Here is a 27,779-nt window from a genome sequence, read left to right on the forward strand (position 1 = left end):
GCACCTGTGGCAAGGCAGAGATGGGGTATGCAGCATGGGGAAGGGGTGAGCAGCAGGGTGAATGTGGAGGGGGAGGAAGGCGGGCCTGGGGAGAGGCTGGAAGGGGGTGGAGTTGCTGTTTTTTCTTTGAGCACGGTGAAGACTTTAGCTTGTAACTTGCATTTGTGGAGCTCCCAGCTGGCAGACACCAGCTCTCCTTCCTGCAGGAGAAACCTCAGGATCCAGCAGTACTGCTTCGCTGTTTTGGGAGCAGGCTGTGAGGGCAGGGGGCATGGGGTGATCCCCGTCTGCCATTCTCTCCCTCAGATCCCTTTCTCCTTTTCTCTCTGTCTCCTTTTGCTTGCTTGGGGGCTCATGCTAACGCTCTGCCAGGAGAGATCGGGATCCAGACATCTGTCGGCTGCACGGACTGGCTTCCCACCTGCTCACAGCCTTCAGGAAGTTCCCTCTCCATCCCCGGGCACTGAGAGAGGAAAGACAAGTGGTTGCTTGGAGCTGCCAAGCCCTGGCCTGTGAAGGGTGGACAGGGGGACAACAAGCTTCCCTTTTACCTTTCCTGAAGATTTGGGGTCACACACAGACGATGAATGGATCCTTTTTCAACCAGACTCTCCTGGAGCAGGCAGCTGACCCCAACAGGACTCAGGGCTTGGGGATGCTCATGGCCTGCTGCAATGGGACCAGCACAGTGCTGGCGACTGATGGAGGCTCCTTGGTCCTGGCACCCGATGAGAGGAGCCTTTTCATCACGAGGGTGGTGCAGATTGCTGTCCTCTGTGTCCTCTCCTTGACTGTAATGTTTGGCATCTTCTTTTTGGGCTGCAACTTGCTCATCAAGTCGGAGAGCATGATTAACTTTCTGGTGAAAGACCGAAGACCTTCTAAGGACGTGGGTGCTGCAATCATGGGACTTTACTGAAGCCACCGGGCTCTTGTAGGCAAGTGAACTGTCTGGACCTGGTGTTGAGATGCAAATTCCCATGTGTTTGTGGCAACTGGGGGGAGTGAGAAGGGGGGGAGGGGTCTTTTAGTCTGTGTCCATGGGAAAGCAAACCTGTTCTTCCCAGTCAACAAAATGTGGTGGCGAATGGGAAAACCACCCCAGAGCTGTGTAAAGCACAATAAATGATCAGCATTGTGTTGCACACAGAAATGGCTTAAGTTTTGCATGAAACTTGAAGAAACAGTGATAGTATGGAGATCTGGACTCCTTACTGCTGTTACCTTGGATACCGCTAGCTGAGATTTAGGGCTAAAAAAAAAGGCAAATAAGTCATTACAAAAAGAAAACAAAAGAACAAACTAATGGGAGAGCAAAATACAGGGCATAAACCTTATCTTTGAAAGGGGCAAGGGAAGGGAAGTGCTGTGTGGGTCATAAAACAAAGTCTGCATGCTAAAAAATGTCAGTCTGTTGTGTTTTGGACCTCGTGCATGCATCTTCTGGTAGTTTTGTAACAGGGAAAGCATGTTGTTCCTTATTTTCCTCAGCTATCCTGTTGAATAAACTGGTACTTTCTTCTTTTACGCTATGGTGGAAGAAGAAAAGGACATGGATAAATATAAACCCCTTCCTACCCCTAAAACAAAAGCATGCTTGTTTTTGTACACAGCAGCCTCTTTTTCCAAGTGCTACATTGTTACAGTCTTTGAGGTTTTGTAATTTTTGAAAACTGGTGAACATTCAGGAAAAAAAAACAACCTGTTTTAACAGAATTTTGTGCTGTCTTTATTATTTCCTTGTGTGTGTGTAGTTCAGGAATTTCAATCCTAGTTCCAGGTATAATCATCTCATCTTAGTGAAGTGTAATTAGAGGTATTTCTTTAAAACAGAAGCCACTATCATTTTTCACAGGCAAATATAATTTTCTACTAGTAAATGAACTCATCAAGAATCGTGTATTCCAGGCTTATGTTGAATACCTGCACAGTGCTGAAACAGAGACTCATAAAAATGCTCTGAATGCCTCTTGCAAAGCAAGATTTCAGCCTTTGAGCTAAAACCTCTAGCTTCTCTGATCCTGATGATCTGTCAAAGCTGAATTATGTGAGAGGAGGAAGACTCCCGACCTTTATTCTGTGATGGAATTACAACTCTGGCTGTGGGTGTGAGGTAGAAATAATTTGTGTTTTGTTGCACCAACAATATTCCTGCTGCGTTCATTTCTGTAGTGAGAAAGCAATCCTGGATACTGGAGGAGCTGATGAGCTGAGACATTTGGATGTAAATCTAGAGGAACAGATGTCTGCCTTTCCCAGAGGGAAAAACATGCTTAGAGAATGTTTTGTAATTAATCATTATTTGCTGAGTACCTTCTTGAGGTTCCCACACGATCCAGAGCAGGACCAGCATAGTGCTGTCTCTGATTGCTCCCACTGACCTGTTGCATGTGCCAGCCTTAGGAGCACAGTGACAACGTGGCATCAGGGGCAGAATTTGCGATTCAAAACTCTGAAATGTTCTGCTGGTGCCAGTGTAACAGCTGAATAGGCAGCTCTGGTTTTTATGAGCAGTGGCAGATCTGCAGACCTGAGCCATCTTCTCAGTGCAGAGGGTCTGCTGCCCTGCTGCCACATGTAAAGTGGCCTCACACAGCAGCCTGGAAGGGGATTTTGGTCTGTGCTGCTGCAAGGGGTGTTGTGGCCGTTGATGTCCTGGAACAGACTGCTCAGAGTGATGCCTTGGATGCAAACTGGCACAGGGTGCCAGAGGAGCTGTGGCTGCCCCATCCCTGGCAGTGCCAAAGGCCAGGCTGGACAGGGCTTGGAGCAACCTGGGATAGTGGAAGGTGTCCCTGCCCACAGCAGGAGCTGGGTGAGCTTTAGGATTCCTCCCAGTCCAGACCATTCTGGGATTCCATGATTCTATGGTCTCTTTGCTAGAGTGCAGAACACTCCCACTGCGGGAGCACAGCCTGGTCAAGACATGAGGGTAAGACATTAAAAACCCCAAAGCATGCAATGACCCAGCTCTACAAATACTTGAGCTGTACTTGTGTTTGTAACCTAACGGTGTATCTGCATCTCCAGGCTGCTGTGCTGTCACAGGATAACCCAGATGCACTCACTGAACTCCCATGCCATCCTGCTTTCAGCTGGCACTTGGTCTCTCTTGTCAGTCCATCCACCAGCTGTGGCCCCAGTGCAAAGGACAACTCACAGATGAGGGAAGAAACCTTCCAATGCTAGCAAGGAGAGCAAGGCACAGGGAAAGCTCCTAATGCGATGAAAAGATCAAATTTACTTTTGCCCTGCAGCAATACCACAAGTGAAGCAGTTGGTCACACATCTCAGCTATCCCCACCTCTGCTAGGGCTGTGACAGCTGGTGTGTGGTGAGGGTCCTGCCATGTGTCCTTAGAGGCCACATCCAGGAATGAGGCATGGGGGGGTCTTCAACCCTTTTGTGCTGTGGAGTGTTCCAGAGGTACAGAGAAACATCATCCATGAAAGGCTCATGTACACATGAGCTGGAGAAGCAATGAAACACCCCAGAAAACAGAGCTGGGCATCTGCTGAGGCAGGTGGAGCTTGCTCAGGACTCAGGTGGGAGAGGGAACATTTTCCACATGGGTCCTTGGGGCAAGAGCCAAATTTACATCAACTTGTCCATCCTCTGGTCATGCTGTGGCTCTTTCCTGCCATCAGGGATATGTCTGCATTACCAGATTGTGTGGACCAAGAGGAGGATCCTCAGAGGAAGCAGTTGGTGGCACCATCCACATTTGCCTTATTATAGCATGTGTCCCTGTATGCTTCTGCCTTCCTTGTGCAGGGGTTAAGACACTTAAAACACTTGCATATGTCCTTATCCAATTAGATTTCCAATAAAAGGCTGATTACCCCACTGAGGAGGAATTATTTGTGGAAAAGAAGGCTGGCATCATGAAGGAACCCGTTGGATCAGAAGTTATGGGTCTAAAGACCATCTTGAGGTGAAGTCATGGCTGCTTAGAGGAAGGTACTGAGGGTACCACAATGCTCCCCAGATCTCAGGGGAAGAGCTGTGATCTCAGATTTTGAAAACTCAGCTGTTCTGCCCCAGAGACATGAGTTCTGTAGCTGGAGGATGAGGTTGCTACTGAAGGGCTTGTTGAAGAAAGAAGACCATAATGGCTCTTTCTGCTGCCTCTCCCCACAAGCTGTAGTTTTTCATCTAACACCTACTCATTTAGCATAAGCTCCCAAGTGCCTACCAGCTCCCAAGAAAATGCAAACAGTTTTTTGGTAACTGTTATTTATTACTATATTTCAATTTATTTTGGTAATTATTACTTGTAGCACAGTAACTTCCAAAGTGCCACTGGGGTGCCAGGAGCTGTTCAAGCATGACTGAGAGACGCTGCTGGAGGGACAGGGATGGAAGGGATATGGTTAGATGTATCATCACATCAGTGGCAGACTGAGGACCAGCCATCAAGTCTCATCTAAGATCTCCTCCTAGCAGTGGAACACTAGCCCGTGGGACTGGTTACATGGGTCTGAGTCACTGGTCCATCTGGGCTGCATCCCTTCTCTGAAAACATCCATGATTTTTAGGCAGTACATGGTCTTGGAGGTCCTTCCCACCAAGAGCAACCTGCCCTGGATCTTCACCATCATCCTCCAGGCACAGCCTGTGGGGCTGATCCCCACTTGCTGTGATTCTGTTCCAGCTGCAATTTCTTCTTTCTAGACAGGCAGCAGGGAGACAGCAGAGAAAGGCAAGTGATAGCTGCTGAACTGCCTGCAAATGGAAATCCTCTGCTTATGGAATCACTGGCTGTACAATTGCAGAAATAGAGGTGGCTTGACCCCCCTGGAAAATGCTGGTCATACAGATGTCCCTGTGGCGGGGAAAACACTAAAGTCCCGGATGATACCCACCTCTTTCCCCTGCCTTGGCAGTCTGGACTGAGGGAATGGAAGAATTAAACATGATGAAACAGACAGATTGTGGGGGGAAGAAGGATCCCAGCCTGAGTTTGGCATCAGATGTACTGGAGCACCTGCACCAAACATACACAGTCTTTAGTAATTCCTGAGAATCGCCATGGTAATAAAGCACGGAGTCAGGTTGTTATGGTAACAGTTTGGGTGTTTTTTAGCCAGGGAGGCATTACTCAGGTTGTAACCTCAATCCAGACTGAACACATTTCTAAGAGGCCAGAAAATAAAAAAGAAGCGAAATGAAATCAAATTAGATAAGTAGCAGTTTCCTGTCTCTTTTCTGGCAGTCCTGGGTTTGGTCTGTAGATAGGTGGAGGGAACCAGGTTGTTCCAGACACATTGCCCTGCAAAGCCTGAGGAATAGCTGGAGTGGATCTTTGCAGGTTTAAACTGGGTGTTAGAAGGGGTAAGGGGCTGAACCCCTCTCATGGGTGGGTCTGGGATGATGGTCAGCCACCACCTTGTCTTCTTGCCACACCTCTGGCCTAGGTCCAGGTGTGTCCCCAGCTGGCTAAAGGGAAGGACACTCTTGTCTTTGCAGGTGTGCACACACAAGGGAGCATCCTAGCTGGGCCCACAGCAGGGTGCTGTGGTCCCAGGTAACAGCCTGCCCATGTCCCAGGTGATGGGTGTCCCAAAGCTGGTCTCCAAGACAAGACAGGCATTTGGGGGCTGGAAAGGGGTAACAGACCACTTTTATAAATCCCCATGACAGACCTAAGGAGAGAACACATGTTTCCTGGGCTCTGCCAAGGTCTCCAGGCTGCTGTGCTCCCCAAAGGGGCATCTATTCAGCTAGATGGAAATTTCCTGTGTCTCCCTCCTGCCTGCCCAGAGGCAGGAAAAAAGGCACTCCCCACCTTCCCTCCCAAAACAACAAGCAGCACCAGCCACCAGCAAGTGTATGAGGTCTGTCCAGCTGATGCTCATATGGAATTTTAATTCGGTCCTGGTTAAAGCAGCAGCTTTGTGAGCCTGTTTTCTCTGGAGGAAGCTGAGGCAGTGCATGTTGGGTCCACTTAGCAGACACATGGCTTGAAATCTGCAGTGCCTTGACTCAGAAAACATTGCTCCATAAATCCACTACCCGCAGCGTGGGTCTCTTGTATGGGCTGTGCAAGAGCCATTAGCCTCCAGATAAAACCTCTGTAGTCCATTATCTCTGCCAGAGGGGGATAAGTTGATGCCATCAGAGTCAGGGACTCAAGGGAGACTGAGGCCAAACAATGACAGAGTTCAGAGCCAACTTTGCCTTGTTGGAGACTTTGCCTGCCAGTTTCTCTGTTTGAAAGGGAAATGTTTCCCTCTTTCTGTGTCTGCCAGCTGCTTTGCCACTGGGACTGCTGAAGGCATTTTGGTGTGGAATTCCTCATATTCCCTGCCCTGCCCTGGCCCCATCCTTGAGCCTGACTGGAGCTGCCAGCCTGGCACTGGGCTTGCTCTCTACTCAGGTTTGCAGAGCACCTGGTACCCACCAAAAACCTGGGGCTGCTTACTTCCAAATAAATGTGATTTTGCCCAATCAGAGATATTTTGGGATTCTGTGAGCATTTAAAGCCATCCTTGGAATAAAATAGATCTTACAACTCCTTCTGTGCCAGGGAGTTGGAGAACGCCAGGAACATTTCTGGGCATGGGAACTTGACTGATGGTACTGTTAAAGTGTGAGAATGGTTCTGGTGTGGTTCAGACCTGTGCCAACAACCTGACCTGAGCAGTCCCTGGGCAGTGTCAAAATGACAGAGGTAAAAGACCCCAGAGGACTCAGGGACATTGCTCTGGGCTTTGCTGTCTGTGCACAGGGAATGTCATTAGATTTTGCAAGTGTAGATGCCTTTAAAGCAGTTGTTTGGCTTCCTGAATCCACCTTAGTCTTCTTAAGTATGAATGAGGGATTGGAAACCTCACTTAATTTTAGTCTGGAGAATATGTCTTTGTAAAACAGTGAATACAGGGAAGAACTAAACCTCAACTAAACCTTGAAAACTGCCTGATCAAACTTTCTGTTGGAAACATCTTTGGCTTTACACTCGTTCTGCCATTAAGATGACTTAGCCAAGCATTTCCCCATCCTTCTGGCAAAACTTGTGCTCCTCTGATTTTAGAGACGGGCAATTTCTTGGACTTGTTTGTTCCACGATCATAGGGTTATGGAAACTTGAGTTAAGAGAAAATCAGAACATTGCCAGCAAAGAGTATGGTTCGGCACATCCCTGAAACTGTCACTGTCAATGCGCTGGGCAGTGGTGGAGGCACTGGCAACACTCAGAGACATAAACATGTATCTAAAGTGACTGTCTCTGATCTGAAAGATGCTGCTCATCTACATTTATGTCAGGTTGCACGTGAAACACAAGTCTTGCTTCAGAGAGGCCTTCTCAGCTCTCTTTCCTGCCAGAAGCTCATTGGTGGGGATGACATTTTCATAGCAATAATTTAAGGCAGGTTAATCAACAACAAAGCAAAAATGTCTTTCTGAAAAATGTGTCTGCATGACAATCTTGGCTGTAGGTCACAGGTTGCCTTCAAGGTAAAGGCAGCAGTTTTGTCACTCTTTGTCAGCCCATGGCATTCAGCTGGGAATGAGCACAGTAAAGTGTTCTCTTCTGGGGTGCAGTCAGGGACCAGCTTTTAAATCAAATTGAGACTCTTTTCTTGAATTAATAAGACCTGCCTGAACATGTCTTCTCAGAGGAGTGGGGCTCTCCTGTCCCAGTGATGGCCTTTGAAGACACCTCCTCTGTAGCTGAATTTACTCTCCTAGCAGGGAGCTGTGGGACCAGAAGACTCAGAACCAGAATCCACAGTTGGATCTGCTTTTTCCTTCCGTATGGGCTCAATGGCTGTTTATGAATTTCAGCAGCACCAGCTGTGCCAGCTGACATGTGCTTTCAGAGAACACCACTACTTCTGGTTTTTGGACTGAATCCAGGGGCAAAGGAGACAAGATCAGCCTTCCTGTGATGCTCCACTTCTTTTGAAAGGATCAGTACTGTGAGGGAGGACATGAGTTACCACTTCCATCTAACTGCATGTGGGATACTGGGCAAGACAATAAGCAAGAAAAGGAGAAGCAAAATAAACAAGGAGAAACATCTACCCCTGTGGCATCAGGCAACTGGAGTGGCCTTTCTAGAAAAGGGGCTGGAATTGCAAGGTCAGACAACTCTGATTCTCCATGAAAGAGACAGTTTTGTTGCCTTGGTGTGTGTTGTTTTTTGAGGCTAGTACATGTGGGTGTGAGGGTGGACTCAGGTGTTTGTATATCTTCCAGGAAAACAAGGTGTGCAGGAAGTAAGCCTAGGGCACTGTTCCTTTTCCACGGCAGCTGCCTGGCTGGTGGTGGATGCTGACTCTCTGCTCTGGCATGGCTCAAGCTGTCACACATGCAGAGTTCAACCCAGTCGTCCTTTTTGGCAAGCTCCACAAGCATTCCCATCTTACAGGTTTCCAGGCAGCTGTGAGTGCTCCCCTCTTGCTTGCATCCCCAAATGCAGGTTTAATAGGACAAGACAGATGAAGAACCAGTCAAAATGTAATTAGACTTTAATAAGCTAAGTTCTTTCTCTCAGATAATTGAAAATCAGACTAATTGGTTGCAATGAATTCCCAGAGCAGCCATTCATCCAGCTTGGCATGTGCTCTGCCAGCTGCTATGAGGACCATCCTGGAAGCAGAGCACTGCTCCCCACTGCTCTGCCATACTCTGCAGGACCCAGCTCCTAAGCTTACTCAGCTCCAGAGAGCTGTTAAAGGCCTCAGACCTCTCAGGGTGAAGCCACGGACGTTATTGACCCATGGGCACAGCAAGGATCATCCTGCCTCATCCTGGAAGCACACAGGCCTCTGAATCTCATACCCCTGGCAGGACATGCCAACACTCCCATGTGACAGGTCATACCCTTGGACATCTGCAGCAAGCCAGGGGGTCACAGCTGGAAAGGACAAGGGATTTAATCTCCACTTGCTCCCAACATGACCACAGTGTGCAGGCAGCTGACTGATCTCAAAGTCTGGCTGTGAGCAAACAGTGCTGAACCAGCTGCTCATCCCTACTCCTTCCTGTGCTGCTCACTCTGCTCAGCTGGGGGGTGTTCCAGAAGATCTGGTTCAAGGTCAGAGCTGCCCTGGACTGATAGAAACTGCTAGGCTGCAAGTTGGAGGTGGCAGTGACACTTCTAGATCAGCATTTGTAATGATTTCTGATAGCAACCCACAGATTTAGTATAGAACCAAAGGACTGTTCAGGCTGGAGAGAGCTCCAAGATCACAAAGTCCAACCATCTACCAGCACCACCATCACGTTCACCACTAAACCATGTCCTCAAGTACCTCATCCACATAGTCTTTGAACACTTCCAGGCACAGTGACTCCACCACTGCCCTGGGTAGCCTGTTCAAGTGCTTGGCAACTGTTTCCATGGAGAAATTTTCCCTAGTCTCCAATATTTTCCATAATTTTCCTTATCTCCCTGCCACAACCTGAGCCCTCTGGCACTGCTGGACCTCCCTTTCACATGAATGAAACTAAAGGTATCCACCATAAATGTTGATTAAGAAAGTGAAGCACTTTCTGGTTGAGGAGCTTCAGGAAATAGGTTGCTTTGCCCAGGTGCACACAATTTTTCTAGCAAGTACCTTTGAGACTCCATATCACTGTTTCATGGAGCAAAGGCTTGGTCTCTGGTATAGATGGCAATTCCTAGTGGCCGGGAATGGTTCAGGGAGGTTGAAAAAGCAGGAAAAACATCATGATGTTCTTTTCATTGCAGTGCTTGCAAGATCATGCCTAGAAAAATGCTGGATTTGCTCTGCATCCTTGGCTTGAGTTTCCCTTCTGCCTTCCCTCTTGGCAGTGTGCTGTGTGCCAGGTGGCTGCATTTCATTACTTAGTTTATAAAGTTCCTGGGGAAACAAGGAATGAGAAGATGAAAAATCTGCACAGAAATGTGATGATGCCTGGGCTGGGCAAAGGTGCAGAAGGGGAACACTGATCACATTTAAATTCCTGTAGGTCATGGCTTTTTTTTTTTTTTTTTTTTTCACACCCCCTGCCTGGGCTGCATCACTAGGGATATTTCTTTTGATTCGGGGTTAAAACAGTTTCTAGTTTTATATGCTTCCCATATGGGAAGGAAAAAGAAAGAAGGCAGCTGTGCCATGGCAGGAAGCCCTGGAGATTTCTATTTTCAAGTCAAGACCTGACATCTGATTTTTCCTTTGGGTTGCAAAGCAATTTCAAAGCATTCCCCTCCACTGACCACAGTTCACAGAGGTAGAGGTGGCTCTGCCCATGCATCCTCATGTGTTTGAGGTGCTGATTTTAAAGCACTTTGCTCTCGAGCTGAATTCTTCAGCATGGCTGGATGACCCACAACAAAAATTGTTTGTATCAAAAGTAGCATGGCAGCAGGACCAGGGCAGTGAGTGTTCCCCTGTGCTAGGCACTGCTGAGGTCACACCTCAAGTTTTTTGTTCAATTCTGGGCCCCTCATGGTGAGAGAGACATTGAGGGGCGGGGAAGGGAACAGACCTTGGAAGGAGCTGGAGCCCCAGGGAGCTGGGAAGGAGCTCAGCCTGGAGAAAAGGAGGCTCAGGGGGCCCTTCTGGCTCTGCACAATTCCATGATAGGAGGGTACTACCAGGTGGGGGTCAGGCTCTGCTCCCAGGGAACAGCAGAACAAGAGGAAATGGCCTCCAAGGGAGATTGAAGCGGGACATTAGGAAGAATTTCTTCATGGAAAGGGTGGTCAGGTCTTGGAAGGGGCTGCCCAGGGAGGTGATAGTGTTCCCATCCCTGGAGGTGTCCCAGGAAGGCCTGGACATGACACTCAGGGCTCTGGCTTGGGTAACAAGGTGGTGTAGGTCTCAGATTCAGTCAAAGAGAGAAACGGAAAGTTTCTAACCAGGCAGAAGCCTGGGAATCTGTTGGAAAAGAATGTAAATAAGGTTTTTTATCTCTTGTTGTTCACATTGTTTACAGTTAAGTTCTATCACTGTGCATCATGAACTCTAATCCAATGGTGTGGCTTGTTTTCACTTCAGGACCAATAGAACTGGCCTAGATGAAGCTCTGTATAAAGAGCAATGCATTTTAAAATAAATCAGAGCAATACTCTCACAACCTTCTAAGCAAAGTCTGTTCATTCTCGTCCTACCTCAACAGCGTAAAGGTAGTGATTGGTTACAGGTTCGACTCAATGACTTTGGAGGTCTCTTCCAACCTGGATGATTTTGTGATTCTCTGAAACCCAGGCTCCTTCTCCTTGACTCAGCAAAGGCCGATGGGAGGGAGAAGTCAGTAAGCATCTAATCTGCGTAGCAATTTCCACGGGTACAGTTACTGTAAAAGGCTCAGGCTCTGCCTGCAGGTGCCTTATTTCAGGGTTTTGGGATGACTAATGGCTCCAATTATTTTCTGCCATGTATTTACTGGGTTACCCTTTAACAGACAGAAGGGGAAAAACACTTGGCACCAAGGCACAAAGAAACCCAGCTGCCCATTGGATGCAGTGGGCCAAAGGCCCTTTTTATAGCTCCCTCTTCCTTATGTGAGGGGGTTGTAAGATGAAAGAATAGAAGAGCAGTGATGTCAAAGCTCAGCCTCAGCACTGCCCTCCACATTGTGATGGGAATGCCCAGCTGAGCCCTACAGTTATGGACATTTCTGGAGGAGGGGATGGTTTAGATCTGGGCTTTTATCTGCTAAAGTTCATGGCATGAACAGCTTAGAGCATCCCCAGCTTCCTGCATCCTTGCTGCCAACCTGGCAATCCCACACAAAGGGGAGCAACACTGTGACCCAGATTAGGGAACCTGAAAAAAACCCAACATAGTAAACTAACACTAAACATCATTTCCATGTTGCTCCGGTTATTCCCTGGTTCACCAAGCAGCCCCCAGGCACTACTTCTGGCACAAGAAACAGGAACCTCTGGCTGCTTAGGAATTTGTAATGTGCACAGTTAATTTAAATGTCTCAGGCTTCCTGCCTGCTGTAGGGAAGAGGTGGGAAAGGCTACAACTTTGTGAAAGGTATTACTCAAGCTCCCCAAGAAACAGCTTTAGAAGAGTTCTCCTTGATATTGGATCCGCTAAAACCCCAGGACCATTCCTGTGCCTAGCTCGCTATTCCTCACCCACAATTCATAGAGGTGATAACCATGGCAGGTTTGCAGAGCTCTGCCTTTGCTCCTAGTGAGCCCCATTCCAGGGCTAATTCAGGGGCATTTCTGGGCTATTTCTCTGTTTTTCTGGTCTCATTTCAAACTGTCGTCCTGTCTCTCATCTTGTCTTGCACTTCTCACACCTCCCCTCCCCATGTAGGGGTGTGCAAACATATTACACATCCTGGAGCAGATGAACCCCCTGTTGTCGCTTCCAACCTTGCACTGTCTGTGACTTTGTGATTTTGTAACTCTGGTCTCCTTTGCCCAAACCAACAAACAATCCTTGTGCAGAAGCCCCTTGAATTCTGGCAGCTTCTCCCTCGCTCTTCTTTTCTGGTGCGATGAGGTATTTTTGGGAAGCACAGGCAGCATGGCACAAATCTGCCACCTTCAAGTCAAAAATGCCTTGCCCAAAGCACCTTCCATGAGATCTGTTGCTCCCTTACTCAAAGCTGTCTTCAGTGTAGCTCAGCTCACTGCTGAGATCATTTGATCTGGGAAATATCACGCCCACTTTGAATTTGGATGACAATGCAGAGATGGTGGGAGGATGTGGTACTGGTTTCCTACTGATGGATTATTTTGGAGCTTGGGAAATAAACAGAAAGAGACAAAACATTCAATTCTTGTGATAAAACTTGGCTTGCTTTGCCATAGTTCAGCTACCACATTTCTCAGGCTTTTTCTCCCTTCTTTTAGTCCCCATTCATTGCACCGTGACAAGGAAATAACTTTTGATTACAGAATTGGCCCTTGTCACTTTGTTTATATCAAAATACTCTTCTTCCCCTAACTTCATGTTTTTTTCCCACTTTCCTTCAAATTTTCTCCCTTTGTCCCTGGGACAATCTTCCTGTGATTCCAGACAACTTCAATGAGATGACTCCACTTAAAAATATGCCAGAGGAACTAATTCTAAGACTCTTTTGTCATAGATTGTTTTGTGTGGGTCTCCTGCAAGTTATTCCAACTCAACAGAAAAGAATTACCTGTATCATTCCCTGAGGAATAATTTCAGCTGGGTAATGAATTGCCTGGGAAATGATTATTGAAGGTGCCAAAGGCCTCCAGCAGAACAGCCTCCAGTTCTGTGCTATTAATGCTCCTCCTGAGATGTGTCAAAACTCCACCAGCCCTTGCTGTGTCTGCTCCAGGGATGCTGCCTCGTGACCAGGAAAATGTGAAGGTGGTGAGGAAACAGTACCCAGAGCAGGGCTGGAGGGAAACATCTCCCAAAGGCCAGGGAGCTCTGGCAGAGCTGCTGGGCTCACACAGGGAGCTCTTTGCGCTGTGCTGGGGTGAAGGGGGCCCTCAGCATCTCAGGCTGTTTCTGCAGAACCTGCCAAGCTCTGAGTGTGCCACAGTCCCTGAGGCAAAGACCCCTCAGCTGCATCATTCTCTGCATTGACTGTGGGCTCAGCCAGCTGAAATTCCAGAGTCATCCCCTAGAGTTATCCTTCTGAACTGAGCATTGCTGAGGCAACCTGAATGCTGCTGTCAGTTCTGGGCACCTTGTGACAATACAGACATTGAGGGGCTGGAGTGTGTTGGGGAAGGGAACTGGGCTGGGGAAGTTCTGGAGCCACAGGAGCAGCAGAGGGAGCTGGAGGGGCTCAACCTGGAGGAAAGGAGGCTCAGAGGGTCCTCCTGGCTCTCTACAACTCCATGACAAGAGCGTGCAGCCAGGTGGGGATCAGGGTCTGCTCCCAGGGAGCAAAGAACAGGAAGAGTGGAAACAACTTCAAGTTGCGCCAGGGATATTAGGGAAAATTTCTTCGCCAAAAGGGTTGTCCAGTCCTGGCACAGGCTGCCCAGGGCAGTGGTGGAATCTCTGTCCTTGACGTGTTCACAAAATATGTGGATGTGGCACTTGGGAATATGGTTTAGGGGTGGATCTGGCAATGCTGGGTTAATGGTGGGACTCACTGGTCTTAGAGGGCCTTTCCAACCTCAATGATTCTGTGAAGCATGATCCCACACTGGTGCAGGTAGTGGGTTTCCTTTTCCCATCCCCGCTCCTGTGTTCACCAGTGAGGCAGATCAGGGAGCTGATGTGGCTGAATAGAGAGGGATTTTTTGTCCTCATCTCCATTGATCTGCTCCCTGCCCTGACTCACAGAGAGCATCCTCTTGTTCCATCACAAGGGAGACAAGTGGGAACACGGGATCCTCCTCTGGTAGTGCCCAGTATCTCCCTGCCCACAGCACCCAGATCATGGTCAAAGCTTCAAACAAACCAACTTTCCACCATGAGGGTGAGGCAGAGAAGGAGCCCTGCAGCTGCAGGTGCTGGACATGAACAGTACAGATCTCAGAATCACAGAATTAGATGAGTTGGAAGAGACCCACAAAGATCATGGAGTCTGCTGGTGGCTACTGCAGCAGTGGCTAAACCCCAGGGTGGCTTGGGGTGCATGGGGCACCTGCATCCTGTGTCATGTCCCACTGATGAAGCCAGTGGTCCCAGTGCAGCACCAAACAGCCCTGTGCTCTGTGGGATCTGCTCCTGCTGGATGCTGCTGAACCAAAATAACTCCCTGTTTTTCCCAGCTGGTGCTGAGCTGGGATGCATTTGAGAAGGCGGCTGCAACACTGTGACAGATGGCCAAGAAAGCAAATACTGTTTTTTATGTCACCTCCATGTTTCCTCCTCTGCTGTCTCCTGCACTGGAGGCGATGTTTGGAGATGGGTTGCGCTGCCAGCACATGCCAGAGCCGAGGAGATAGCAGAAGGTGGAGCAAGGTGTTGGCCACCTCGCAAACATTTCTCCCCCAGCTTTCTGATGCATTTTGACCTTCATCAAAGCCTTCTCCTACAGAAATTTATGCCAAAGGTGGCTCAGAAGTGGGCTGATGCTTGAGTGGAGTGTTTGCTCTTACAGAGCTTCCTGATTGTGAGCCCTGTTCAAAACCTCCTGCAGTGGTGCTGGCTCAGGCTGGGTTTTTTTGCCCCCAAGAGCCAGATAAGCCAGGAAAGCTTGGCCAGGGGATTCTCCCACCAGCTGGTGACCAGTCCTGGCTCTTCTTCTGTGGCCTCAATGCCAGCTGCATGTAAAGACGATCCTGAGCAAGTCAGAGCTTGGATAAAAGTCTTTCTGAAACAAGGCTGGGTCGGACAGGGCCTAGAGCAACCTGGTCTAGTGGAAGGTGACCCTACCCATTGCAGGGGCTGGAACTGGATGGTTTTTCAGGTCCTTTCCTATGCAAACCATATCATGATTCCATGAAACTCCTTGATGTGCTGCAGCCTCTCCTCCCCCTTTGCATTCAGGATCTTTGGGCAAGAGACCTCTCTCCTCCCCTCCTGGGGCACAAACATCATGGCAGTGTTGTGGAGGGCTGGACTAGTGAGAGATGGAGCCCTGGATCCCTGACAAGCAGAAAGAGCACACTCGAGCAAGAGAAGGGAGGAGAGGGAAGCTGGTGACTATGAACTGCTGTCCCTTGTATTGTACCTTGGAGGAAGCAGAAATAGCCAGCACAGGGACACAGGCATGAACCTACCAGCCCATGTGGGTGGCTGCTGCCCCACACTTGGGCTCTGTTCCCTGGCAGGAGGAGACACTTCTGCTGCCAGGATCCAGGTCCTTTCTCAACCTGCCTGGTGCAGAAGGAGTGATGGACATTGCTGTTGGCATGGCCTCTACCTGCCTCCTGTTCTGCCATCTTGCACTTGGCAGTTCTCCCCCTTCTCCCTCTGTTTTTCCAGTAGGAGAGCTCACAGTCCTCTGCCTTAGCAGTGAGTAGACAGACAAGAAAGGCTGGACAGATTCATAGCCTTGAAGGCTCTCCTGTCTATCCCTGCCTGTAATGAATGAAGCCTCCCTGAGTTCAAGGATCGCTGAATTCAGACCCCTGAATTCAAGGACATGGTATTGAGCAGTGGGGATCACTGGTGTTTGAGGCACTTTTCCTAAGTGTCTTGATTTGAAAAGACAGGTGTCTCCTAAGGAAGGCAGGAGCCTCCCTTGAAACAGAAAATGTAAACTCTCTCCCTCTGAATTATTATAAATTTTAAATTAAATGTGAATAGCAGTTATTTATTAGGGAAAAAAATAAAAGAACAAATAAAAATGAAAATGCAGTAATACAAACGAACAGTGCCAGAGTCAGAACATGCCCTGACTCCCGTGGGTCAGGGAGGTGGCAGCAGCCCCATCCCAGGGTGGCTCAGCCCTCCTGCAGTGCCAGCTGTGCTTCTGCTGGAGCAGGATCCTGCACAAGGGGGGAGTTTTCCTCTGGAGCTCCAGGGCTGGGGGAGATGGGCCTGGGCTCCTCTGGGAATGCAGTGGGAAGAAAGCTGCTCCTCTGGGAATGCAGTGGGAAGAAAGCTGCTCCTCTGGGAATGCAGTGGGAAGAAAGCTGCTCCTCTGGGAATGCAGTGGGAAGAAAGCTGCTCCTCTGGGAATGCAGTGGGAAGAAAGCTGCTCCTCTGGGAATGCAGTGGGGAGAAAGCTGCTCCTCTGGGAATGCAGGGGGCAAAGGCTGCTGTGCTGTTCCCAGGTCAGATTGTATCCAGGTAGGAATGTTTGGCTCCTCCCCTGGGCAGAGCATCTCCCCATGGATGATGGAATTTTCTCAGCCAGGCAGGGACACTCAGTGGCCATGGACAGCAGAGATCTCCTGGAGGGAGGGTTGGCTGTGCGAGAGATAAAGAAAACTGCCCCACCTGGTTTTAATAGGTGGCCCAATTAACAGAAGATAACTGTCGCCTTTCTGACAAATGGCAATGGAATATACACCCCCAGCCACATCTTGCATTTCTAACCTAAGACACTAAGATAAGAGAAGCTGAGTTCTGAGAGGTTGATGGAAAATCAGTGTCACTTGAGGTGACAGAGTTATTAACTGGTCTCATTTCCATTGTGAGCTGGGAAGCCCCCGTGGGCTTAGGGAGCCCCAAAGGGCTCAGCACAGCAGCCTCCAGTTCCCAGCCCTGAGGAGCAGGAGACACAAGTGAAGGGTGAGCAGCTCTGCTTTGGACTGCTGTGCTAGGCTCTGCTTGCTGCCTCCTTAAAACTCTCTAGGAGCAACTCAAGCCCCATTTAGCGATAGCTCGGGAGAATAAAGCAATAGAGACAGTGGTGGGCAGATAGGGAGGTGACACAGGACAGAAGTAATGACAGGAAAATTCTGTGGAGAAGCAGAATAAAGTATGGAGAGACAGAGACGAGCTGGTCAGCACGCACACACTTAGGCCCAGCCTGGAGCAGGAGCATTGAAATATAAATTACTTTCGATTTACAGATCCAACATCGTCCCTGCTCCCCCCCAGGAGCCAGACTGGGATGTTCCCTGCCTGTCTTGGGTGACTCTGTGGAGGGAGCAGAAGGATGCTGGCACTCTGTGTCACAGGTGTGTGGGGGGAACAGGGATGCTCTGAGGCTTTGGGAAGGCTCAGCTCCCTCATCCTCTCTGGACAGCAGAGGCCTGTAACTGTGGGCAGCGGGCTCATGGTTAAACACACTTGGCTCTCACCACTGCCCTGGGTCACTCCACAGTCATGCAGGGGCTCAGAAACAAAGCTTCCTCCAAGTGGCAGAAGAGCCCAGAAGGTATTTCAGACATCCCTAGGAGAGCCTGATCATTATTCTGCAGCATTATTCTGCTGTGCAGGAAGACATAAGTGGTAGTGCATAAAAGCAATTCCAGCCCACGTGCTGTAAGAGCAAGGCCCCAGCATCTGCAACAGGTGCCAGGGAGAAGGAGCTTAGGCTGAGCTGTGCCTGGAGCCAAAACCCTCCCTTGAGCTGTTCAGTGGCTGTGGAGGTCTCCCAGCCTTCAGTGGGCCCTGGAGGTCAGCCTCCTGGGCACAGGGCGTGGAGCAAGATCAGGGATCACTGGGATGTGCCCCTAGATGATGAGTCCTTTGAGAATGGGGCTGTGAGGACACAGAGCCTGGGGACAGCACCCAGATCTTCATCTTTCTCCACCCTGCCACACACAAAGGGCCTCAGGCCTAGAAGAGGTAAATACCACTTGTGCATCACTCTTCAAGAACTAGAAAGGTGGAACTGAAAAGAGATGATGAATTAGCAGGTGTGATAGGGATACATGCCAGTATTTTTGTGCCATTCAGGATCCTTGTTTGTTTGTGGAACCCAAGCCATTTACAGACTCCATGTGGGGTGAGAGGCCCTCACTAAGACCTCCTCACTAGCACTTTTCAGCTGTAAAACAATCCCTGATCTTCTTTTCCTGCTGAAGGAACTTGTACAAGCAGAGCCGGGCCATCCATCTCTTCCCTGTTACTCATGTGCTTCAGTAAGCAGCAGTGCCACAGGCAGTGCTGAGCCCCAAACCCTTAAGTTGGACCCTGTCTACCCATTCTTACCTCTATGTACTGCTGAGCCCTGCTGTGAGGAAGAAGAGGCAAATTCCGCACCTGTCTGCTCACCTTGGTTGGTTTAGGGCAGGCATTTTAGGACAAGATTTCCTTGAATAACTCTTCTCATCTGCCAAACTCAAATTAAATTTTTTTGCCAACAGTCTTGAGTCTTCTCCCTCTCCTTCCTTCACATCCTCTGTTTTCTGGATCATTTTCTTTATTAAGATAAATGAGTGATAATATCATGTTGTGCATTAAACACTGGTCCTTGCAGTCTGTGAAACAAAGAGCATGAGGGAACTCTGAGATTAGAGCTGTTGCTAGTTCATTTTCATTTGGGCAAGTCAGCTTTTAAAGAATTTTCTCAGAACAATTCTTTCAGACTTCCTAAGGAGCCTATAACATGAAATTATCACAGAATCACACTATCATAGAATGGTTTGGGTTGGAAGGGATCTTATAGATCATCCCATTTCACCCCCAGCCATGGTCAGGACACCTTCCACTATCCCAGTTTTCTCCAAGCCCCATCCAAACTGGCCTTGGGCACTTCCAGGGATCCAGGAGCAGACACAGCTTCTCTGGGCAACCTGTGCCAGGGCTTCACCACTCTTATAGTAAAGAATTGCTTCCACATATCCAATCTAAACCTACCCCACTTCAGCTTAAGGCCATTTCCCCTTGTTCTGTGGCTCCAGACCCTTGTCCAAAGCCACTCTCCAGCACTCCTAGAGCCCCTCTGAGTACTGGAAGGGGCTCTAAGGCCTCTCCAGAGCAGGCTGAGTTACCCCAACTCTCTCAGCCTGCAAGCTGTGAGCCCCAGACCCAGAGAAGTCCTGGAGGGCCTGCTGTTGATACCTTTTTTTTTTTTTTTGTGCAGGGGAGCAGGCTAGTTCTGGACTGGAAGAAGCTATTGGATGAGAAATCCCCAGCTCTGCATGATGCTGTTAGGTTCCTGCAGTGGGATCATCAATTTTTGACCATTTTTAAGATCATGCCAGTCTGCTTTCCAGGTTAAAAGGTCCTACTTTTCTGTACTCCTTCCTGGCACTTCCTTCAATGTGATGGGTTTCCCAGGAAGAAAATTCCTGCAAAAGAAGTCCTGGTGTTTTATCTGACAGATCTTCCTGTTGCTTGGAAATCTACAGGAGTCCTGAGTGCAGTGACATAAAACTACTTCTTCTTCAACAAAGGTGTTCTACAGTTGTGGAAAAGTGAAAGGAATGGCTCAATGGGTGGCTTCCACGGGGGTGTTAGTGTGGGCTTTCATCCAGCAGCCATATGCTCACAAAGCCAACAGCTCCCTCTTTCCCTCATGGAAGCAGTCACAGAGCAGATCAGCCGAGTGTGAAACTTCTCAGCAGCTGAGTTTCTGAAGCTCAGACAACCCTTTGTCTCCCAGAGGCTCTGGGAGTAGCTGTGTGTGGATGAGTGTCTGCAGAGCACAGGAGTGATGGGAAGGGCCCCACTGAGGCACCAAGCAGGAGAGGAGACCTTGCTAAATGGCCCAGCCCCACCACTCGTGTGGGTCATGTACACCCAGCCCTGGCAGCCATGCCGGGAGCAGGGGGCAGACCCATATCCATGGCTTTCAGTTCCCATCACCTTCAACTGGTTTATTCTAAGAAAGTCTGCCTAGGATTCATCCACCCAAAGTGTCACACTTCACAGCTTCCTTCCCACACAGAGCTTGGTTCCTTGCTCTGAATAAACATCACTTCCCTGCCTGCATCCCCACAGCCAGGCTGCTGCCTGCCTCCCCCTGTCCCCTAGAGAGGTGTGGCATGTCTAATTCATACCTTGAGAGCTGCATCCTGCTGCCCACCACGTGCAGGAAAAAGAATAGGGATAAAAACTACACCAGCCTCATTGGTTTCCAGTTCTAGTCAGGGCAGGCAGAGGCCTGGTACTCACAGATGGCAACACCAAGACGTTCTGTGCTCAGGGATCTGATCCCAGACAGGTTCCAATCCACTTCCCAGTGAGCAAATGCCAGTTTTTAGGGCAGCAGATGGTTTGTGGCTCCTGAAGAGTTCCCTTTCTTGGCACAGAAATGGCTGGCACTGCTCAAAAGCTCCTGAGTGATGCCCAGAGGATGGTTCCAGACTCTTTTTGGTGGTGTCCCGCACCAGGAAAAGGAGCAATGGCCATAAACTAAAACACAAGTTCCACCTCAACATGAGGAAGAACTTCTTTCCATGGTGGCTAGCAGAGCCCTGGAACAGCTGCCCAAGGAGGCTGTGGAGTGTCTCTGGAGACATTCCGAACCCACCCAGACAAGTTCCTGTGTCACCCGCTCCAGGTGACCCTGCCTGGGCAAGGGGTTGGTCTGGGAGGTCCCTTTCAGCCCCAATGATTCTGTGATTCTGTGATGTGGGTTTTGTCCCAGATGATATGCATTTTGTCCCAGTTCATCCTACAACAGAAACAACTAATTTGTGTGAAAGCTCCCTGTTAGCTCCATGACAACGACGGTGTAAGAGACTCAGAGAACCTCCTGAGGCATCTCAGACATCACCACAGCCAGAACCTAAAGGCAGGTTCAGAATCCTGCTTTTAGGAATCAGGGTAATGAAGAAACTGTACTGACCCTGAACACAGAACACCATCCACCTCTGGAAAGACACTTGAGTAAGTGTCTTTACATTGAGTAAGCAAAGACTTTGTGACAGTGGTTCATCTGTGACATACACAGAACAAGTTTTTCAATAAAGAGATCAAGAACTATTTCTGTGAGGACTGATAGGATGTGAAAATCCAGGGAAAAACAAAGAGAGATTTGGCCACAGGGGGAATGTATTTGTGGAGAGCCCAGGAAGCCCAGATACAGGGGATGACAGACTGAGATGGATGAAAGGACTTAAGCTACACCAGGGAAAATTCAGATTGGACATCAGGAGGGATTTCTTAATGGAAAGGGTGGTCAGCCTTGGCAAAGGCTGCCCAGGGAGGTAGTGAAGTCCCCATCCCCAGAAGTGTCCAAGGAAGGATTCGACATGGCACTCAGTGCTCTGGTCTGGGTGACAAGCTGGGGATTTGGCACAGGTTGGACTCGATGGTCTTGGACATCTTTTCCAGTCTGCATGGTTCTGTGATATCACCACAACCAGAACCATTAAATAGTGAGACTGAATATTTCTATCCTATTCCAATCTCTCACAGGGATAGTTGGCAATATATGACAGCTCCAACAAGCCCCATGCTGCAGCCTCACAAACATAATCATCCAATACCCTGTGTTCTCCCAATGCTTCAGTTATGAAAAATTCAGAGAGAACTAAATTCACCATGTTACCACTTGCAGCTATAAACTCAATGTCAGGCCAACATAGGGCAGGCAGTGGCTCATATTTCTATAAATCTGCTATTTTAATGTCATTTAAGCCCTGAAATTTTAACCCACTTTAGCCTGACTGCAGCGTCCCCAGGCTGATACCTGAATAACTAAGGGCAACTCTTTTCTCCTCTTGCCCCTCAGCTTTGGCTCCAAAGGACACTCTGCCACTGTTGCATTTTAAAAACCCCCAAAACCAAAAAGTAACCACCATAGTGTGAGAGATGGTCTGGCCCAGAGCTTTTAGCAGGTGTTCCTTGAGGCAGCTGTAATAATTCATTTAAATCTCATTTATTTTTATTTTAGAGGGCTTTTTAACAACACAAAAGATTTCTTTCCTGCATCTCATTAGAATTGTGTGCATATTGCCATGGCAACACATGCCCGAGATTTTTGTGGTCCAGGACCCATCTTATTGGTTATTAAATATCTGTGAAATATAAATATAAATATAAATATATATATATAGCTTTGTTCTCCCATCTGTCTGTTCCATCTGTTTATTTCCCAGTGAAATACAACCATTTGGCTTGGCCACAGCTTTCTCCCTTTCCTCATGGGACTGGCTGAAGGAAACAGAGATGCATCTACTGGTGGTCATGGAAGTGGTGGAGAGGAGGAAGAGGAATGGAAGACATTCATGTGGACACCAACCTGACCATCACATACATAGAAAAGTCTTCAACTGATGACAGCACCTTGTTATCTTTAACTTTCCCAGTTATCTCCCAGGTGGGAAGGGGAAGAGAAGCTCAAGAGGACTTTAGCCAACATATTCCCCATCTGCTGCTGGTGGAGCAGCAGTGTCCTGGCTGCAGCTCAACCACCGCAGGTTTGTTTCCTGCCAAAGGGTCACTGGGGAAGTGGAGTCAAACCTGTGTCACTGATCAGCAACAGGAAACATTACAACTCAGCTGCTTCCACTGACAGTCCTTCTGACCTTCCCGAAAGATAAGGACCAAAGTGTCACTCCACCCCAGTGCACACTGTTCTGTGGAATGGAAAAACACCAGTAAAAAGATCTCTGTGATGAACAGATTGTGCTCTTCCCAACAGACCTTCTGTGCCACACTGACTGTGTTCCTCCTGACAGTCTCCTCCATGCTGCACTGACCCTGTTCCTCCAACAGCCCCGTGTGCCACAGTGACTGTTGCTCCCGATAGTTCCCTGCCTGGATCAGAACCCATGCCGACAGCTGTTTGACATCCCCCTCCCAGCCACTAATTCCTCCTGGCAGTGTTTGCCTTGCCTGCCCACCCCCACAGCTCTGCTGGGAGAGAGGATGTGTTCCCAGCTCCCAGCTCCCTCTCATTATTAAAGCTGTCAGTTGTTAATTATAGTGCTGCATTTCAACTTGATACTTCCCAGGGGGCCAAACCATGCCAAAAGACCAAAATTACTTCCCAGTGGAATATTTTTGGAGACTCTGCTAGACATGAGCCTGTGCCTCTATCAGCTAGGGTGAGACATTACTGACTGCTCTCAGGAGACTGGAACTGCACTTGCTCTAAGACCCACACCTGCTCTTGTTACCCTTCAGAGCCAACATTCCCACTCCCTAGATGGGAGTCATGGCTTTCTTAAGGATATGAATATAAGGATATATTGCTTTTAATGATATAAAACTATTAAAAAGTGTCCAAAGGGGGACTATGAACATGTGGAAGGGTCTGGAGGGGCCACACAAGGAGCAGCTGAAGAGGAGACTGAGGGGAGACTCACTGGGGTCTGCAGCTCCTCCTGAGGGGCAGCTCTGATCTCTGCTCGCTGTGACAGGGACAGGACCCAGGGAATGTCTGGAGCTGGGCCAGGGTAATTGGGATGGAGCTCAGGGAAAGGTTCTTCCCCCAGAGGTGCTGGCACTGCCCAGGCTCCCCAGGGAATGAGCACAGCCCCGAGGCTGCCAGAGCTCCAGGAGGGTTTGGACAGCGCTGCCAGGGGTGCCCAGGGTGGGATGCTGGGGGGTCTGGGCAGGGCCAGGGGTGGGACCCGATGATTCTGTGTGTTGCTTCCAGCTTAGGATATTCTGGGATTCTCTGAATCACACAACCATGACCACCAGGCCTATGAGACCCTCACATTCCTCTCAGTGAGGAATGTAGTTCTGTGAAGTTGCCAAGCAAGTGGTCAGGTCACGTGAGAGCAAACACCTAAGACACAGATGTGATGCTGGTATTCTTTAGCTTGTAGCAACATTACCCAGCCAAGTTGCCCCTTTGCCTCATGTGCCCATAGAAACCTCTGCTTCAAATACAGAAACAAGTGAACAAGTGCAGTGATCAAACCATCAACCTCCTGAGGGCAAGAGCATGTGGGGAAAAAGGAGTAGACTGTATTACTGGGAAAGGTTTGAGGATCTTGACAGAAAAGCACCATCTCCTTTGACTGTGTTAAGTGAGACATTGCTTTGCAGAGATTCTTTTCCAGGAGAATCAGATGTGATGGGTCAGATGTGCCAGAGGAAACTTATGGGCTGGATGAAGAGTGCTGCAGAAAGTACCTGCTGCTGGCACCACCTACCCATTGTGGTCACTCAAGGCCAGCTGAGCACCACAAAACACAGCTCAGCCCAGGGACAACAGCCAGGAGAGTCCAGCTGCATCTCTGCTTCTCATCCTTCTCATCTGGCTGAAAGCATTTTACTCAACATTTACAGAGAAATCACTATAAGAGAGTTTACAGCATGCTTAACAGGATGTAACTCATCCTAAAACCAACAAAAAGCTGAAAAGAAGTAATAAATGAAAATAATTAAAATAGAAACATGAAAATTGTATTGCATTGAGCTGTTAAGAACAGCCTTTGCATCAGAAGATTCAGGGTGGCTGTTCGGCTCCTCAGTGCTTTGCCAAATTTGCACCTCAGTAATTATAATTTCATCTTGAATAGATATAGTTTTAATTGTGACCGCTTTTCCTGCTCTGCACTAACTGCAGGAGTCACAAAAGTGCAGCAGGAGGGCTGTGTATGACTGGCTTCTTTCTCCAGCCACCTCAGTGACCCATCAAGATCCTTGCTCTGACCCCCCAAAGTCTGTGCAGTGCAAAATAAACCCTACAGTGCTGAAATAATTACAGCCCCTAATTACAGACCCAGAGGCACTGTGCAAAGAAACCAAGTACATTACTACCCAGAACAATAAAGCTCCAGTAAAGCTGCCTCAGAACATGATGCCATGCACAGAACCACTGTGGCACTTCGTGGTGATGTCAGCAACTTGAGCTCCAGGTGGTTTCACTTAAAATCAATTCTTCTGACAGGCCACTGGTTCTCAGAGAGTTTAAACCCTCAGCAAACCCTCAGAGAAACCCCTTTAAGGTATCATCCACTGTCATCTGAGTTCAATAATTTAATTCTCATTGCATGATAATCTAATATCCAGCCAAAAACCTTGGAACAGCCTGGTCTACCGGAAGGTGTCCTTGCCCATGTAGGAGGTTGGAACTAGATGGTTTGTAAGTCCCGACCCAACAATCTATGATTCTATAAATTATGCTGATATGCTCACTTTTCTTTCAGTGTATGTGAACAGTCATTTACAAAACACCATTTCCAGGACTGATAACCCCTGCCCCCTTAACCTTTTCTGACCTACCTGAACACACTTGACCCCGCAGTTCTGTGGAGGGAGTGGTTCAGGCACCTCTCTAATTTGTCATCTTTTAAGGCATAATACTAAAAAAAAGGCAGTGTCCATCTGAGAACTCCTCAGCAGTGGGTAAAGTGCATTAATTATCTCCATCTTGCATGTGACAGTAAGTGCTGTATCCTTGGAGGAGGAAGAGCAGATCAAGTGGTTCATGGTCCTTTTGAGCTTGAAAGAAAAAATATGCAAAATTACCCAGGAACACTTTTAATTAATTGCTGCCTACTGACAACGCTGGCAAAGTAGCCCTTTGCCCATCAGCATTCAGACAATTAGCTCTGTCCACTTGAGATGGTGGAGCAGCTCTGTATTTATTCATATTTTGGGTGAGTTCAAAGTGAATCGCTTCTGTGATTTATTGTCTGCACAGAAGAATCTCTACATCTCATTTCTTCAAAGAGTGCAGTCTCCAGCTCAGGGATCAAAGCACTGCCAAGGAAACAATCTCCTCTGGGGAGGGTCAGGAATGAATTTTCCACTTTGTTGGTACCTTTTGGCAGGAGCTGTCTGTGATAGAGAACCTGTCCTTAGAATCATAAAATGGTTTGGGCTGGAAAGGATCTTGAAGATCATCCCATTCCACCCCCTTGCCACCTTCTACTGGACTAAATTGCTTCAGTGCCTCACCCTGTGGAATGTCTGTCTATCGCCACTTATGCCAGAATGCTGAAGACACTATGTGAATTTTCCTCTGGAGCATCTCACCTGTGTGCCACCCCTGGCTCATCCCATGTGTGTTCAGGACACGTACTACAGCCCTTTGGCCCCCTCAGACCCCCAGCAAGGCGGGCAGTCCCAGCAAGGGGGGCTCTGGTGCAGGAGGATAGTTTGAGCAATTCCTGAGAGCACAGAAGGAGCAGTTGTCATGGATACCAACATGCAATGGGAGGATCCAGTTCAGCTCTGTTCTGCCTGTCCTCCCTTGGCCTGCCATGTGGATCTGTGGACTGTCGGAACTCAAAATGTCCCTCAGACATTTTTAGAGGTTCCAGGCCTTGGTCAAAAGCATTTTAGACCCTGGCAAGCAGCTGAAAACAGCTGTGATCTTGAGTTTGAACCATGGAATGAATTACCAACTTTGAAGGTGGAACAAGCGGTCACAGAGAGTTAGATGGTATAGTAAAAGTAGTCACAAATTAGAGGGAAAAATTTTTTAGTATTGTACAAGGGGGTTTTAGTACCTGTACAGGGGGGTTTTACTTTGTACATGGGAGTCAGGAGTTCTAAGATGGAGGAAAGTGGTCCTGATCCTGTTCTTCCTCCTTCTTCTTCCTTACCTCCATGTTCTTGGTGATGTTGGCATTTTTCTATTGGTTTAGGCTGGGGACACACTGTTCAACGTAGATGATAGATATTGGCACATTATTGTAAATCCAGCACAGGTAGTTTCTGGTATTTAATGTTTGTACCATCCCACTGAGGGGCAGAGCCCCACACGCTGCCCTGCAGGACAGAGCTGCGGCAGGGCAGCAGAACATGTTAGAGATAAACAGAATAAACAACCTTGAAAACAGCACAGACGAATTATGGCTTCTGCTTTGGCAACGGGGCTGAAAGACAGAGACTTTCTACAATCTCGGAATCACCAATACCCACAGATTCCGACAGTGGACTACCCATTCCACAGCATGGCGGTAAAGAGAACTGAAAATTAAAATCTGCATGGGAGCAAAACCGCAATATTTAAGGGCAAAGTCCCCAGCCTTTCCAATCAGGACAGCTATTCCCAAATACACAAAGCCAGGACATACTTTGGGGTATACAGTTGCTGATCGTGGAAAGGAAAATGAGGGAAGAGCTACAAGCAAGGAAAGCTGTTTGGCATATCTGGGAGAAGATCTAAATCCTGAACTTATTGAGAGATAAACCTTTTCTCAGCTGGATTCAGGCCTCTGCAGAACAGTAGGCATCAGGTGGACTTGGCAATTTCCCTCTGGCTGTGTAAGACTGACTCTGTGATCTCCACAAATTTGAGAAATTTCACCATGTTTTCATTTTTTGAGGAAAACCTCTCCCCAGGTATATAGCTGACAGGTCTGATTATTTTGTGCTGAAATGTTTTGTGTTTCTCATTTGAAATGAGTATTTCTATTTATTCTGCACATTTTGTCTTTCGTTCTGGCCAATCAAATTTTCTCATTGCCTTTTCCCCACGGAGTTCATCACAGTGTTCTGGTTGGATTTTAGGCGTAAAATAAATTCTGAACCAAACTACTTTTTGTTGTTGTTGTTTGTTTGTTTGTTTTAAATGGCATTTATTGTGAGACCTAGGAAAGATGAAACTTTGGTTCCTGAATTACTTCTGAAAAAGTTCTATTATATGCATAGAATTGCTCTAACAGAAGACATTTTTGGATCCAGCAGGACTGAAAT

The 27,779-nt window shown here is 48.2% G+C and overlaps 1 long non-coding RNA gene across 1 annotated transcript; it reads left to right on the top strand.

The window, feature by feature from the left end:
- LOC115490629 (uncharacterized) lies at window positions 1-27,620 on the top strand. Its single transcript, XR_012052076.1, has 3 exons — window positions 1-938; window positions 19,306-21,056; window positions 22,271-27,620. It is a non-coding gene; the product is annotated as an uncharacterized lncRNA (long non-coding RNA).
- The last annotated feature ends 159 nt before the right edge of the window (window positions 27,621-27,779 follow it).

The sequence above is a fragment of the Taeniopygia guttata genome, chromosome 27 (assembly GCF_048771995.1).
Source record: "Taeniopygia guttata chromosome 27, bTaeGut7.mat, whole genome shotgun sequence".
Lineage (NCBI taxonomy): Eukaryota > Metazoa > Chordata > Aves > Passeriformes > Estrildidae > Taeniopygia > Taeniopygia guttata.